The 13,176-nt window shown below is 38.1% G+C and overlaps 1 long non-coding RNA gene across 1 annotated transcript; it reads left to right on the forward strand.

Moving 5' to 3' along the window:
* Positions 1-8,372: 8,372 nt before the first annotated feature.
* LOC145555968 (uncharacterized) lies at positions 8,373-9,399 on the forward strand. Its single transcript, XR_014091645.1, has 2 exons — positions 8,373-8,547; positions 9,207-9,399. It is a non-coding gene; the product is annotated as an uncharacterized LOC145555968 (long non-coding RNA).
* The last annotated feature ends 3,777 nt before the right edge of the window (positions 9,400-13,176 follow it).

The following is a 13,176-nucleotide window of genomic DNA, read 5'->3' on the forward strand; positions in this document are numbered from 1 at the left end:
TATATTATTTTTTTGGATTTTATTTAGACTAAATTCCAAGTTTTTTAATCCAATATTTTATTTGACTTTTCCTTTTTTTCCTTTTTTCTTTTTGGGGGAGAAAGACGGATACCCTCCATCAATAATAAAAATGACGGAATTTTTGCGCAAAATTATTTGTTGCATTTTCTTGCACACACTAACATGCACATAATAATAATGATAAAAAAAACATGATAAATAAAATAAACTCATAATAGTATATATATATACAAAATATGTCTAAAAAAATGAGTCTAACTAAAAGGCAAAGTTCTATACAAAGTCAAATAAATAAATAAAAAGCACAGGAATAAGCTACGGCGCCGGGGAACGTAAACCCATCATCGCATAAAACTCCGCTGTACGAGGAGTAACTTCTCCACCAGCTCCGGCTCCAGCTCCAGCATCAGCTCCAGTCTCCGCAGGAGGAGGAAAGCTCAACGTAGGACCCGTCCACCCGAGATCAACCTGAGGCTGAAGCTGCGGAGGCTGCTGCGATGACGAGCCAACCTCGTACATCCCACCACCTCTAAGAGCCGAGGTAGCCTCTCCCTGGCCTACCGGCGCAACATGTGCACCCTCAGAGGAAGAACCTAATCCCTCTACCGCCTCAGTACGGGCATCCTCAGAGCGACCGCCCTACCTCCCGAAGTAGTGCGGCGGCGTCTCGAGCTAGACCTCGCCGGATCCCTCCGCACCTCAGGTCTCGTGCGGGTACGAGAAGGAATGGGCTGACCCTGCAAAAGGAGATTAAAATCAGAAACAGGCAAAATCAAAGCGGTAATACAAAAACATATGAAAGGAAGACTACCTCCTGTACGGCGTCGTCCCGACGGCAGGTAGCCACGTTCCTCATCCGGACAAGCTGGCTCCGGAAGGCATCTATACATTGTGCCATCGCCGAAACCACCTTGCGTGAGAACTGTCAATGAAATCAGTCAGTAAACATGCATAACATATGTGGACAAAAGTTGCAAATAAACAAGCTTACCCGAGTCTGGTGGCGAGGAATCGACCGCTCTATAAAGCGCTCGTCCTCAGGAGCCGGAGGAATCATTTCCTCAATCGACCCATATGTCCCCTGATAATGGATAGACATACAGGGTGGCACGAACTCGGCAGCGTCGTCCTGACAAGGCAAAACAAAGTTAGTGAAGCATCACTTGGGGACTACTTAACGAAAGGTAAAAGCTGAAAAATCGTACCGCCAAATCCTCAGCCGGTACAGGAACTGGAGCTAACAATGGCAGTAGCTCCTCCGCATAGCATCGCCCAGGGATCGTGTAAGATCGCCAAGGGGTACTAGCTCCCTCTGACATGCTCAACAACCTCGTGGCATTAAACATGTGACGTGGTGGAGGAGCAGGAACGACAAACGTATCGGAGGAATGCTGAATAGCAACCCTCTCTCGAAGATACGCGACCGCTCCATAAGTCCCCATACGCGACCGCTCCATAAGTCCCCAAGAAATAGCGACGCTCAGCAGAATACTGCGCGGCTAACCCAGGGACTACCAAGTCGTCCCACGGTCGGTTCAGCACCTCAGGCTCCTGCAAAGAACGTTAATCAGGCAAGAATCTATCTAAAACATCTTAAAATGTTAAAAAGACTAGAATCATATCGAGATGATCCAATCTCAGACATATGCAGTGGACATCCCCACAAGGGGGCTGCCCCAGGAAGCACTAACTGGAAACCTGCGCGGCGACGGTATCGCCGGCGCAGCAAAAGGGAAGTACTCGTAGAACCAGATCTACAAGAAACTAAAGTTATCAGTAAATGCTAGCTAAAGTGTAGAGCTAACTTTATAGGGAATAAGGTTTACCTCTACGACCCTCCAAAAGCTGGACAAAGCAACATTCGATCCAAAGGACCGATGTCGACATGAGTCCCTCAGCGCTCGAATGAAATCCGTATAGGCCAATCTGGCCCAGTCATAAGTCCCGATCCGGTGTAGATCGCGGACGGCAGGAAGGTAGTAAAGCAGCGCCCTACTACCCTTGTTAGGGGAGAACGTCCCTGACAACAAGATGAGTGCAAAGATGCGCACCCGTTGTTCTCGGGTGGTCGCACCATCGTCCCCCTAGCGCTGAACTGAGTCGACTCTACCTCAGCTCGAGCCCGAATAGCAATCGGACCCAACAGCTCCTCGACTTCAGGGGAAAAGACGTCGATCCCGCTGTCGAACGGCAGTGGCACAGATTTAAACTCCAGACCTGTGATGAGACTGAAGTCGGTAGGAGTGACCATCATCTCACCCCAAGGAAAGTGGAAAGTGTTGGTGGTGTCCCAAAATAACTCCACCAGAGAACGACATACATGGTGACCCCCCCTGGAGGCAACCATTGCCTCGGAGGTCTCGTACAGCGCAGTTAGACCGCAAGACTCCCATAGAAGTCTCGTCTGATCATCTCTGGTGATGTACATCTTGTACAGATCGCCCAAGCCGTCACAGCCGGAACCATGACAGCGCGTCGTCCCAATAGTGATGCCCCGTCTCACCCTCTCATAAATGTGGTGGATGGGAGAAAATTACATGGTCCGCTCATCCCACTCGGGGAGTCGACCAAGCGAAGTGGACGGCTCGGCATCAGCCTCCACGGGCTCATGCTCCCGTCGAACGTCTCGGGACCGTGAACCGGAACCTCGCTTTCTAGCCATGCTACATTGTGAAGAATTATCATAAATTAAGGTTCTATAGTATCTAAGGTTCGCCTAGCCGCATGATACTATGTTCGCAAAAAACAGAGTACGTAGTGCTAAAACAGAGCACAAATTCAAATTGAGCATAACGGCATTTTTCAAGCAATCAAACAATTTCTTGCAATATTATAGTAATTATTATGACAAATTGGACAAGAATTGCTAGCAAAAACCATTAAGAACGAGCCACATTGCATTCCCGACCTTAAGAGGTTCAAGAATGGCAATTTGTTCATTTCTTCACCAAATTGAGTCAAACAAGTCTCAAATTACTCCCAAGGCAATATATAAACATAATCAAGCAATTTCATGGCATAAAATTTGATAAACAAAGAGAATTAAGCATTCTAATTCTCGAATTTTCATGAAATTCGAGAATAAACACATGCAAAATTCATAAAAACCGTCGTGAGTTTGAAGAAAACTTACATAGATCGAGAAAATGGATGGAATAAGCTTTGATTTGCAACAAATTTGAGCGAATTTGGTTGAGAAACGAGCAAGAACGAAGCAAATAAAGTTCTGAGAATTCTCGAGCAAGAAACGCGACGAGCAGCAGCGGAAATGAGGAAGATAAGGGTATTTAAGGAAAACCCGACTCTAGCGCCAAGCGCCAAACCTTGGCGTCAGCAGATAGGCTTGGCGCCTGGCGCTAACTCCAGCGTCTGGCGGTACAGTCAGTTAATTGGCGCTGATGTTTCTTCAGTGGCGCCAGAACATTCAGCCACTCCGTACGGTTGTTCTAACTTTTTGCAACATGTTTTGGGTTCCTTGGTACGCCAGTTAGCCCCTCTAAGAAATTTGACATGATTTTTAGTAATCGGCTTGATTGCATAAAGTGATCGACCTGATGAAATATCGTCTCACTTAGCTTAAAGAGCCTAAGCATTGGCTCATCGCAAAAGGCACCGACATACTAGTTCATTCGGAAAGGCACCGACATATTGGTTCATAATTCAAAAGGCACCGACATACAGGTTCAAGTAGTAAAAGCGCCGACGTACAGGCATAGCGGAAGCAAAGTTCAAGTGAGCTTTTAAAGATCGACTAGCGGAGATCTTCGGTAATTTCCTTTGGAAAATTATCACAACAAGTGAGGATAGCTTCAAGCGAGGATATCTTCGACAGCGTTCCCTAGATTGTGGAAAGTTGTCAAAAACAACTGAAGGTGATTTCAAGCGAAGTTGTCTTCGATCATGTTCCCTTAGACGTGGAAGCTGGTCACAAAGCGGAAGAGGATTGTTTCAAGCGAAGCAATCTTCGATAGTGGAATATTATCAAAGCGAAAGAAGGTCGTTTCAAGCGAAGCAATTTTCTATACTGGAAGCAGTTACAAGCGTAGCGGTTTTCAAGCAGGATGGCATTCTCTTGGCAGGAGGTCATCAAAACAGTAAAGCGGCAACAAAACGGTTACTTTCAGAGACGTGTGCTCGACGGTGCAAGATACGCGTTTCTTAACTCTTTTATCTATTTAACTAACGCTAGTTTGCAGGTATCGGCATTACAAGAGTGATTTAGGATCGCAGAACGTTCTAAATCATTCTCCGTCCCTATTGATACTTTGACTTTTATTTTCGAAACTTGCGTTTTTCCAAACCCAGTCAAAGTGGGGGCTTTTGTAGACACCCATTTGTGTCTCCCCAAAACCAAACCCAATGATGAGTACCTTTCACGTCGAATCATAATTGAATGAAGTGAAAGTGTGGAAAGTTTAGTGTTGCAGATAGTTTTAATTTATTTTCTCTTCTCTCTGTTTTTTGAAAATCTATTTTAAGAAAGCAGCCAATCCAGTTTGGTTGGTCCATGATATGGGTCCAATAATAGTGTAGTTGGATGGGGCTTGAAAAGAGCTTTCCAACGATATATTATAAGCCCAATTCCGATGAATATTGAGGAAGTTATGGCCAAATTACTAAACTGGACCTAGTTTGAGCCTTATATGCGGCCCAATGATCTAGAGGAGGGCCTAATATGGATTTATCATTCCTAATGCAATTATGAATGTTTTTAGTCTTCTAGATTCTTCTATAAGGTTCTTTTCATTCCTAATTCGATTAGCATTGATGAATTGACTTTTGTTGACTTTTTAGAGTTTTAATCAGAATCAAAGAGCTTTTTGAGGAAAATACGATTTTATCCTCCTGTATGACAATTTCTATCTGATTTTAAGAAAACGGTCGATTTCTTAGTCAGCGCCAAACGCCAGCTGTAGCGCCTGACGCTACGCTTGGCGCTAGCCTTAGCACCTGGCGCTAAGGTCAACGTTTGGCGCTAATCTGGCCTTTTGCGTCAGAACTTTGTTTCGATTTTCTATCTTTTTGGCTGATTTTCTCTATAAATAGTCTCCTAAAAACTCCGTTTTCATTCACCAATTCTCTCTTTTTATTCACCAACTCTCATCAAGATTTTCTTGATTACTTACTCTTTCTCTCTCTTTTCTAAACTAGCCGTCTCTCAAATACAAAATTCCTCATTCATTAGACTTAGATACACCTAGCCATATTCGAAGTTGCCTTCGCCCTAGACGTGAAAGGTTTTAATTTCTGTGGGTTTAGTCCCAAATCTCTCTTTCAATTATTTAATTTAATTGTTTTGTTTATTATTTTCTTTGAAGTTACTAATGTGTGTATTTTGTTATTAGAAAGAGGTACGAGGCATCCAAGTAAGTACTTTAATGATTTTTATTGATGTTATTATATAGAGTTCATGCTTAGGTTGTTATTATGATATTCCTAATATCATGTCTAGGGTAAATTTAATATTAAATATGATTGTTATGATGCCTTTTATGTTCTTCCTAATATCTATGATTGTTAGTATCATGTTAGGGCTAAAGTTTTGATCTTTATTGTTTAGTGACATGCTAGGATTTGTTATTAATCTTGTTAGTATCATGCCTAGGATCTTGCTATTGTTATGCTTTAACATTATTATTTTTATGATGATTGTTATTATGATTTTTATGATTATTATGCTGCTTGATTATATTTATTATTATTGCTTGATCACGCCTTTGCATGTTTAAAGGGAATTTTGTACTTGTAATCATTTTTAATAAGATAATTAATAATCTTTTTTAGGGTTAATATGATTATAATTCAAGTGGTCGCCAATAATAGTTTTATTTGTGCATTAATATTTTACCAACATAGATTAAACAGATTTAGGGTAATCCTAATGATTGCATGTTAGTTAGAAAGCGCACATGAATACGATCTGAATAAAGTAGAGGCCTTTTATTAGGGCAGGTTCAATCTCTTTTAGGTTGGATTTGTACCTTCATCCCCGAACCCTATTTGGTTCAAGACCTTATTGAGTTGACGATCTCTTGGATCGTTAAGGGGTGTAACCTTCACCTCGTGAACGGTTTACAAGTTCCTAAAAAAACTTGTTGGCGACTCTTTTGTTCTATCTTCTTTCCCTTTGGACGCCACTGCACTTTAGTGTATGATCACAGTGGGGTTCAAGCTAGGGTTTAAAGCTTGAAATATTCCCTACAATGTGGGAAATGGTGTTGGGAGCAGCGGCAGTTCGGTGGCGAGAGTAGCAACAAGAATGTAGTACTAGTATTAATTTTATTTTTTTGAATAAAAATGTAATATTATCACAATTAATTAATGAAAATTATATTTTCATACATATGTTTAATTAGTTTTTGTGTATTGATTTATGTGACGAAAGCAAAAACTTTTTTTTATTATTTTTTATTTTTTAAAGGCATAATGGGTAGGGCTGTCAAAAGCTGACCCGACTCAAAATACCGATTCGAATCCGATTGTTAACCAACTCGTCTAAACCCGACCTGAAACCAACCCTAGACCCGAGTATTTGACACCCGAACCCGAACATGAACCGACCTGAAGATGACCCGACTCGAATATAACCCGTATATTATTGACCTGACCCGAACAAAACCCGACATGTATCGAAATTGACCCAAACTCGTTTTATCCTGTTAAAACCCGAATTGAACCCGACCTATTCCTAATACGACCCGAATTTAACCCGACCCGTTACTAACCCGACTTGAAATTCAACCCGACCCGTTACAAATCCGACTTGAAATCAACCCGACTTGTTATTGGCCCGACACAAATTCAACCCGATTGTTATTGACCCGACCCGAATTTTACCCAACATATTACTAACCCGACCCGAAATTCAACCCGATTTGTAACTAACCCGACCCAAAATCAACACGACTTGTTATTGACCCGACCTAAATTCAACCCAAATTGTTCTTGACCCGATTTCAAATCACCTTAAATTCAATTTAGACCACCTTATTATTATTGATCAAAACATTTTGTCTAGGGAGACCAAGTCGATTCGGGCCAACAAAAGAAAGAAGCATCATCCCCAAATTTAAGAGTTAAGTATAGTATTAGAGCTGTCAAAAACTGACCCGAACTGGTGAATTCGAACCGTTTCGAACTGTTCCGAAAAGGAACCGAACTGCTAAGAACCTGTTATTTTAAAACCATAAACCAACCCGACCCGATTTTTTAAAATCAGAAATTGAACTGATCCGAATGTTTGAGAATTGTTAATGAACCGTACCCGTTAGCAAGCCGAACTGGTACAACCTGAAACCAAGAATAACCCGAACCGAGTACTTCCGAACTCGATAGCAACCCGAACCATTTTAAACCAAAACCGTTTAAACCTGATAGACCGAAATCGTTTAAAACCTGTAACTGGTTAGGACCGAACCATTTATAGCCCGTAATAAGTTATAACCGAACCGTTTGCAACTCGTAACCGGTTATAAGTTTATAACCAAACCGTTTATAACCCTTAAGTCCATAACTCGTTATGACCGTAGAGGTTTTTTTTTTTTTTTCCTTTTTTTGGTATATTTTATCGATAGTAAAACAAAAGGGTTTAATTTAAAGTATTTATATTGAATAGGTTTGGAATTTTGATGTCATTGAAACTCTTATGCTAAAATATCACCGCCCTTTTACAAGTAATGGCTTATGGAACACTATATTGTATTAAAAAAAAATCTAAATCAAAAGCTAACTTGATCTAGATTTGTTATCATTATTTGATCCTGAAAATCATTATACAAAAAAGGGACATAAAGCTAAACAACTAATTAATACTCTGTATGATCTATTGGAATGACTAATTAAAGAATGTAAAGGATCTACTAGAAGATATACGGTAACGAAACCGTTTAAAACTAGCAAAATCAATTGTCAAACCGAATCACTTCAACTCGAACCGATCATCAACTGAACCTATTAAACCCCGACCTGATTAAGACCCGATATGTATTGACCCAAAACCCGCTTTCACTAGTAGAAAATATCAAAAAGGCACCCCCTAATTGGCACCGGTTCAGTCCAAACCGGTGCCAAAAATGGCCTACAAAATTGGTGGGAAACTGAACTAGAGTAAAAGGCACCGGCTCACTTCAAACCGGTGCCAAAAACAAATAGGCCACCGGTTTGAACCGGTGCCTTTTGAACCGGAGCCATTAAAAAAAAAAAAAAAACAAAAACAAAAAAAAAACACGGTCCTTTTAAACCCACCCCAACCCTAAAATCTTTCTCTCTCCTCTCATCCTCTTTCTCTTTCTCTCTCCCCTCATCTCCTCCTCTTTCTCCATTCTCGATCTCCTTCTCCTCAAACTGATTTTTCTCTTTAATTTTTCGATCTTCTTCTTCTCCTTCTAATTCTCTTTAATTTTTCGATCTTGTTCTCCCTCACAATCACGAAGAACACATGCAACATCTCGATTTTCTGGGTTTTTGAAGACCACATGCAACATCTCGATTTTCTGGGTTTTTGAAGATCACATGCAACACCGATTTGTGAGGGAATTTATGGGTTTTGTTTTAATTTTCTGGGTTTTTGTTTTAATTTATTTTTTAATCGATTTTTTTAAAATTTTAATCGATTAAAATTTTTTTTTTCTGGGTTATTGGTTAGATCGATTTCAATCAAATTTCTGGGTTATTGTTTTGATTTTAATCGAATTTTTGGGTTTTTTTTTAAAAAATTTTAATCGATTTTAATTTGAATCGAATTTTTAATCTTTTTTTTTAATCAATTTCGATTTTGATTTTTTTTTTTTTTCAGATTTAAATCGGATTTATTTTCGATTTCAATTATTTTTTGTTTCTGGGTTTTTCGAACACCAATTTTAATTTTTTTCGAATTCTAATTTTTTTGCATTGGTTTTTTTTATTTTAATTTTTTCCAATTTCTAGGTTTATTCAATTTTAATTTTTTTGCATTGGTTTTTTTTTATTTTAATTTTTTCCAATTTCTGGGTTTATTCTAATTTTAATTTTTGCATTGGTTTTTTTTATTTTAATTTTTTTTCCTGGGTAACACCGATTTCAATTTTTTTTCGTTTTCTGGGTTTCTGGGTTTGAATTTTTTTTCAATTTTTGGGATTAAATTTCTGGGCTTTTTCTTTCGAAGTTTACTTATATTAATCGATTTTTTTTTGTTTTAATTGGTGCAGGTATGTTATTTAGATCTGAAATCGAAGAAGCAAGATACAAGCAAGAATGAATGAGTTTTTTTTTTTTTTTGAATTTATATTGTAATTTTTTTTTAAATTTATATTGTAATTTTTTTTTATATGCTGTAATCAAAGTTTTTTTTTGTTGTAATTTTTTTTTTATCATATATTGCAAATTTTCGATTCTTGTTGATATGTTGCAATTTTCGATTCTTGTTGATATATTCCAAATTTTCGATTCTTGTTGATATTTCGCAAATTGGCTGGAAAAAACAAATATATATATATATATATATATATATATATATATATATATATATATATATATATATATATATATATATTTGGGCATTTTTGGCACCGGTTAACCGGTGCCATTTCCAATTTTTGGCACCGGTTTGAACCGGTGCCTTATTAAACCAATTTTGGCACCCCTCACATAGGCAGCGGTTCAAACCGGTGCCTTAGACCGGGTTTGAACCGCTGCCAAATGCCTTTTTTCACCTAGTGTTTAAACTGATAAATTCAGTTTTTAAACCGACCAAATTTAACCCGAACCGATTATAACCCAAACCAATTATAACCCGACCCGCTTAGAATCCGACCCAAAAAGAAACTGTAATAAAAATAAACCAAACTGAACCAACCCGAAATTATTTAAAACCGACCCGATAATAATTCCAACCTGTAAAAAACCGACCCGTTACAAACTGAAAACCGATAAACCGAACCTAAAACTGCGCCGCAAACCCGATTGACACCCCTATATAGTATATATCTTTTGTATGGTCGAAGGAGATAATAATCTTCCTAAATTATAGGTTATAGTTCCCTAGTATGTTGCCAGATATATATTGTTATATAGTCAAAGGAAATATTTATCTTGATAAAATGATAATTATCTATTTATAGTTAGTTAGAGTTTAGACTATAATGATTGACACATGCATGTACATTCTTTATTTAAATTTAGTAATTACGATTTACGAATACTACAACTTTTTAGGTGCGTGCAAGTTCATTATATATTTCAATTAAGCAATTACAGTTTACGAATACTATTACTTTGTAGGTGCATGTGCATTCTAAATCTAGTCAATTACGATAATCTGACCCGAATGATCATGATTTGACTTGTTTGGACATAAGAAAGTGATGACCTGAAGTAGAACGGTTAAAAGGCTTTTATTGGACTGTTACTTTTCTAATTTTATTATTCATTTGCATATTTAATCTTATTTAAAGATTTTAAATAATGTCATTCAAGTGTTTCAAAAAAATAATGTCGTTAAAAAAAACATGAACTCGAATATGAACTTGTAAAAAAATAAACAAGTTTAGATAATTTCAAATAAAATAAATTTTTAACTTATCTAAACCAAACCTATTTTAACCGAATTTAAATGAACTTATATTTGAACATGTTATGTCGAATATAAACTTATCTGAAATTGTTATACCTAAAATGAGTGGAATCAATGTGAAAAGATTAGAATAGGGTTTGAACTTATCTTTTAAAAATCTAAACTAAATCTATCTTATAAGAATTAATATGAACTTAATGCGTAGATCTTATCTAAATTTATTAGAACTTATTAACTCGAATTTAAACTTATCTGAAATTATTTATCTTACAATAAATAAAGTAATTGATAACGATTAAACGTGAACGTCATTACATGAACTCTTAACAAACTGACCTAAAAAATGTACCCGAACCCAAGATGACTCGACTCAAAATCAACCCAAAACCCAAATTAACCCAATATTTGAGACCTGAACCGAACATGACTCGACTTGGAAATGACCCAACCTGATAATAACCCACAAATTATTGACTTGAACCAAACCCGACTTGAACCCGAACATGACCCGACTAGGAAATGACCCGACCCGATTGTAACTCAAAAATTATTGACTTGAACTGAACCCCACTTGAACCCGAGAATGACTCGACCTGATTATAACCCGTAATTTGTTGTCTTGAATCAAACCTAACTTGAACCCAAGAATAAACCGACTTGAAAATGACCCGACCTGATTATAACCCGCAAATTATTGACTCGGACCGAACCCGACTCAAACCCGAGAATGACCCGACCTTATTCTAACCCGCAAATTATTGAGTTGAACCAAACCCGACTCGAACCCAAGAATTACCCTAACCCGTTTTAACCTGTGAAAACTGAAATCTGACCTATTATTCACCCGAATCAAATGTAACCCGAACTAAACCTGACCCAAACCTGATAAGATGTATGACCCGACATGACCCGATTCAAGCATGACCCAACCCGAAACATACCCGCATAGGTTACGGCATTAACCCGAATTGACCAGACCCGAGTAGACCCGACCCAAAATCGACCCCTTTACCCGAATCGACAACTCTAATGGGCAGCGGTTTTGGCTTTAAACCGCTTCCCATTTAAAAGGGTAATGGGAAGCCCCTCAAGCCCAAGTGGTTCAAATCCTCTTTCCATTAGGGGTTTTGAACCGCTTCCCATTTGCTTTTTTTCTAGTAGTGTGTATATCTTTTTAGGTATTCATTTAATTTTTGAACAAAGTTAATTTTTATTCCCACTTTTAAGAAAGTGAAAATCTACATCATGGCCATAATTTTGTGTATAGCATTACATTATATCTCTTGATCTTCATAGAAAAAGAAAAGAAAAACTTAATATTCTGATAAAATATAATGAAGGTACTGAACTTTGGCTAGTTTTCAAAGAATAAGTAGCCGTTACAGTTTAAACAAAAACTTGAGATTCTATAAATATTTAGCTCCATTATTTTCCATTCCACAGCATCAGAATCACATCATCTGCATTGAAAAAAAATTTACAAATTATTAAGTTGAATTTTTTTTTTGCAATTTGATTATACAAAATTAAGGGATGTCTAGGAGCAGTTCTGGGGTGAGTGCTGGTTCAAAGAGATGCAACTGTGGGCTGTTAGTGTCCAAGTGCAGGACATGGACAAAGGATAATCCTGGTAGGAGGTTCCTTGCTTGCCCTAATTATGATGCAAACACAGGAAGAAAGGGCTGCAAGTTCTTCAAATGGGTGGATCAGGAGGATCTAACCACTTGGTAGACAGAGGTAATTCTAGGGTTAGTGCAATAGAAACAGGAGTTGAATTCTGAATTGCTGAGTATGAGGAAGGAACTGAGACAATGTAAGCAGCATGTTAGGAAAATAGTGAGTGATTACCTGCTGTTGAAGATTGATGTACACGTTCTATACCATATTTTACCCTCATTTTATAGCTATTTTCTTATGGTTTTTGATCTCTACGGAGCTACTTCTCGTTAATATTCTCTTCTCTAGTGCGGCTTGGTCAATTTAATTAATTTTGTAGGCACATGAAGATTTTCGGATGATTTGGTTACTTGGTTAGTAATTGCTTGGTTCTATTTAATTAGTTGAACCATAATTTCTTGGGATCCGACCCTTGCTTGCCCTTCTACATAGTAGTGGTCTAATTAGGTTTATTTTTGTTAGGTACGCGACACGCCTATCAAATTTTGGCGCCGTTGCCGGGTACTAACGGTTTCATTCTAGTTATTTGTAATTCGTTTTACGACTAAGCATATATTCAGTTGCTTCGGCTATTGTTTCTTATGTCTTTGTTCTCCCGTTTTAGTTTATTTTTTGCATGCAAACTCGAAGTTCAGGTTCAGATGATTTAACACCTTTTGATTCTGAGATCGAAGCTACTTGTAGGGAATATTTCAAGCGTTAACCCCTAACTTGAACCCCACTGTGATCATACACTAAAGTACGGTGGCGTCCAAAAGGGAAGAAGATAGAGCAAAAAGTCGCCAACAAGTATTTTTAGGAACTTGTAAACCGTTCACGAGGTGAAGGTTACACCCCTTAACGATCCAAGAGATCGTCAAATCCATAAGGCCTTGAACCAAATAGGGTTCGGGGATGAAGGTACAAATCCAACCTAAAAGAGATTGAAT

Source organism: Chenopodium album, chromosome 8, assembly GCF_948465745.1.
Source record: "Chenopodium album chromosome 8, dcCheAlbu1.1, whole genome shotgun sequence".
Classification (NCBI taxonomy): domain Eukaryota; kingdom Viridiplantae; phylum Streptophyta; class Magnoliopsida; order Caryophyllales; family Amaranthaceae; genus Chenopodium; species Chenopodium album.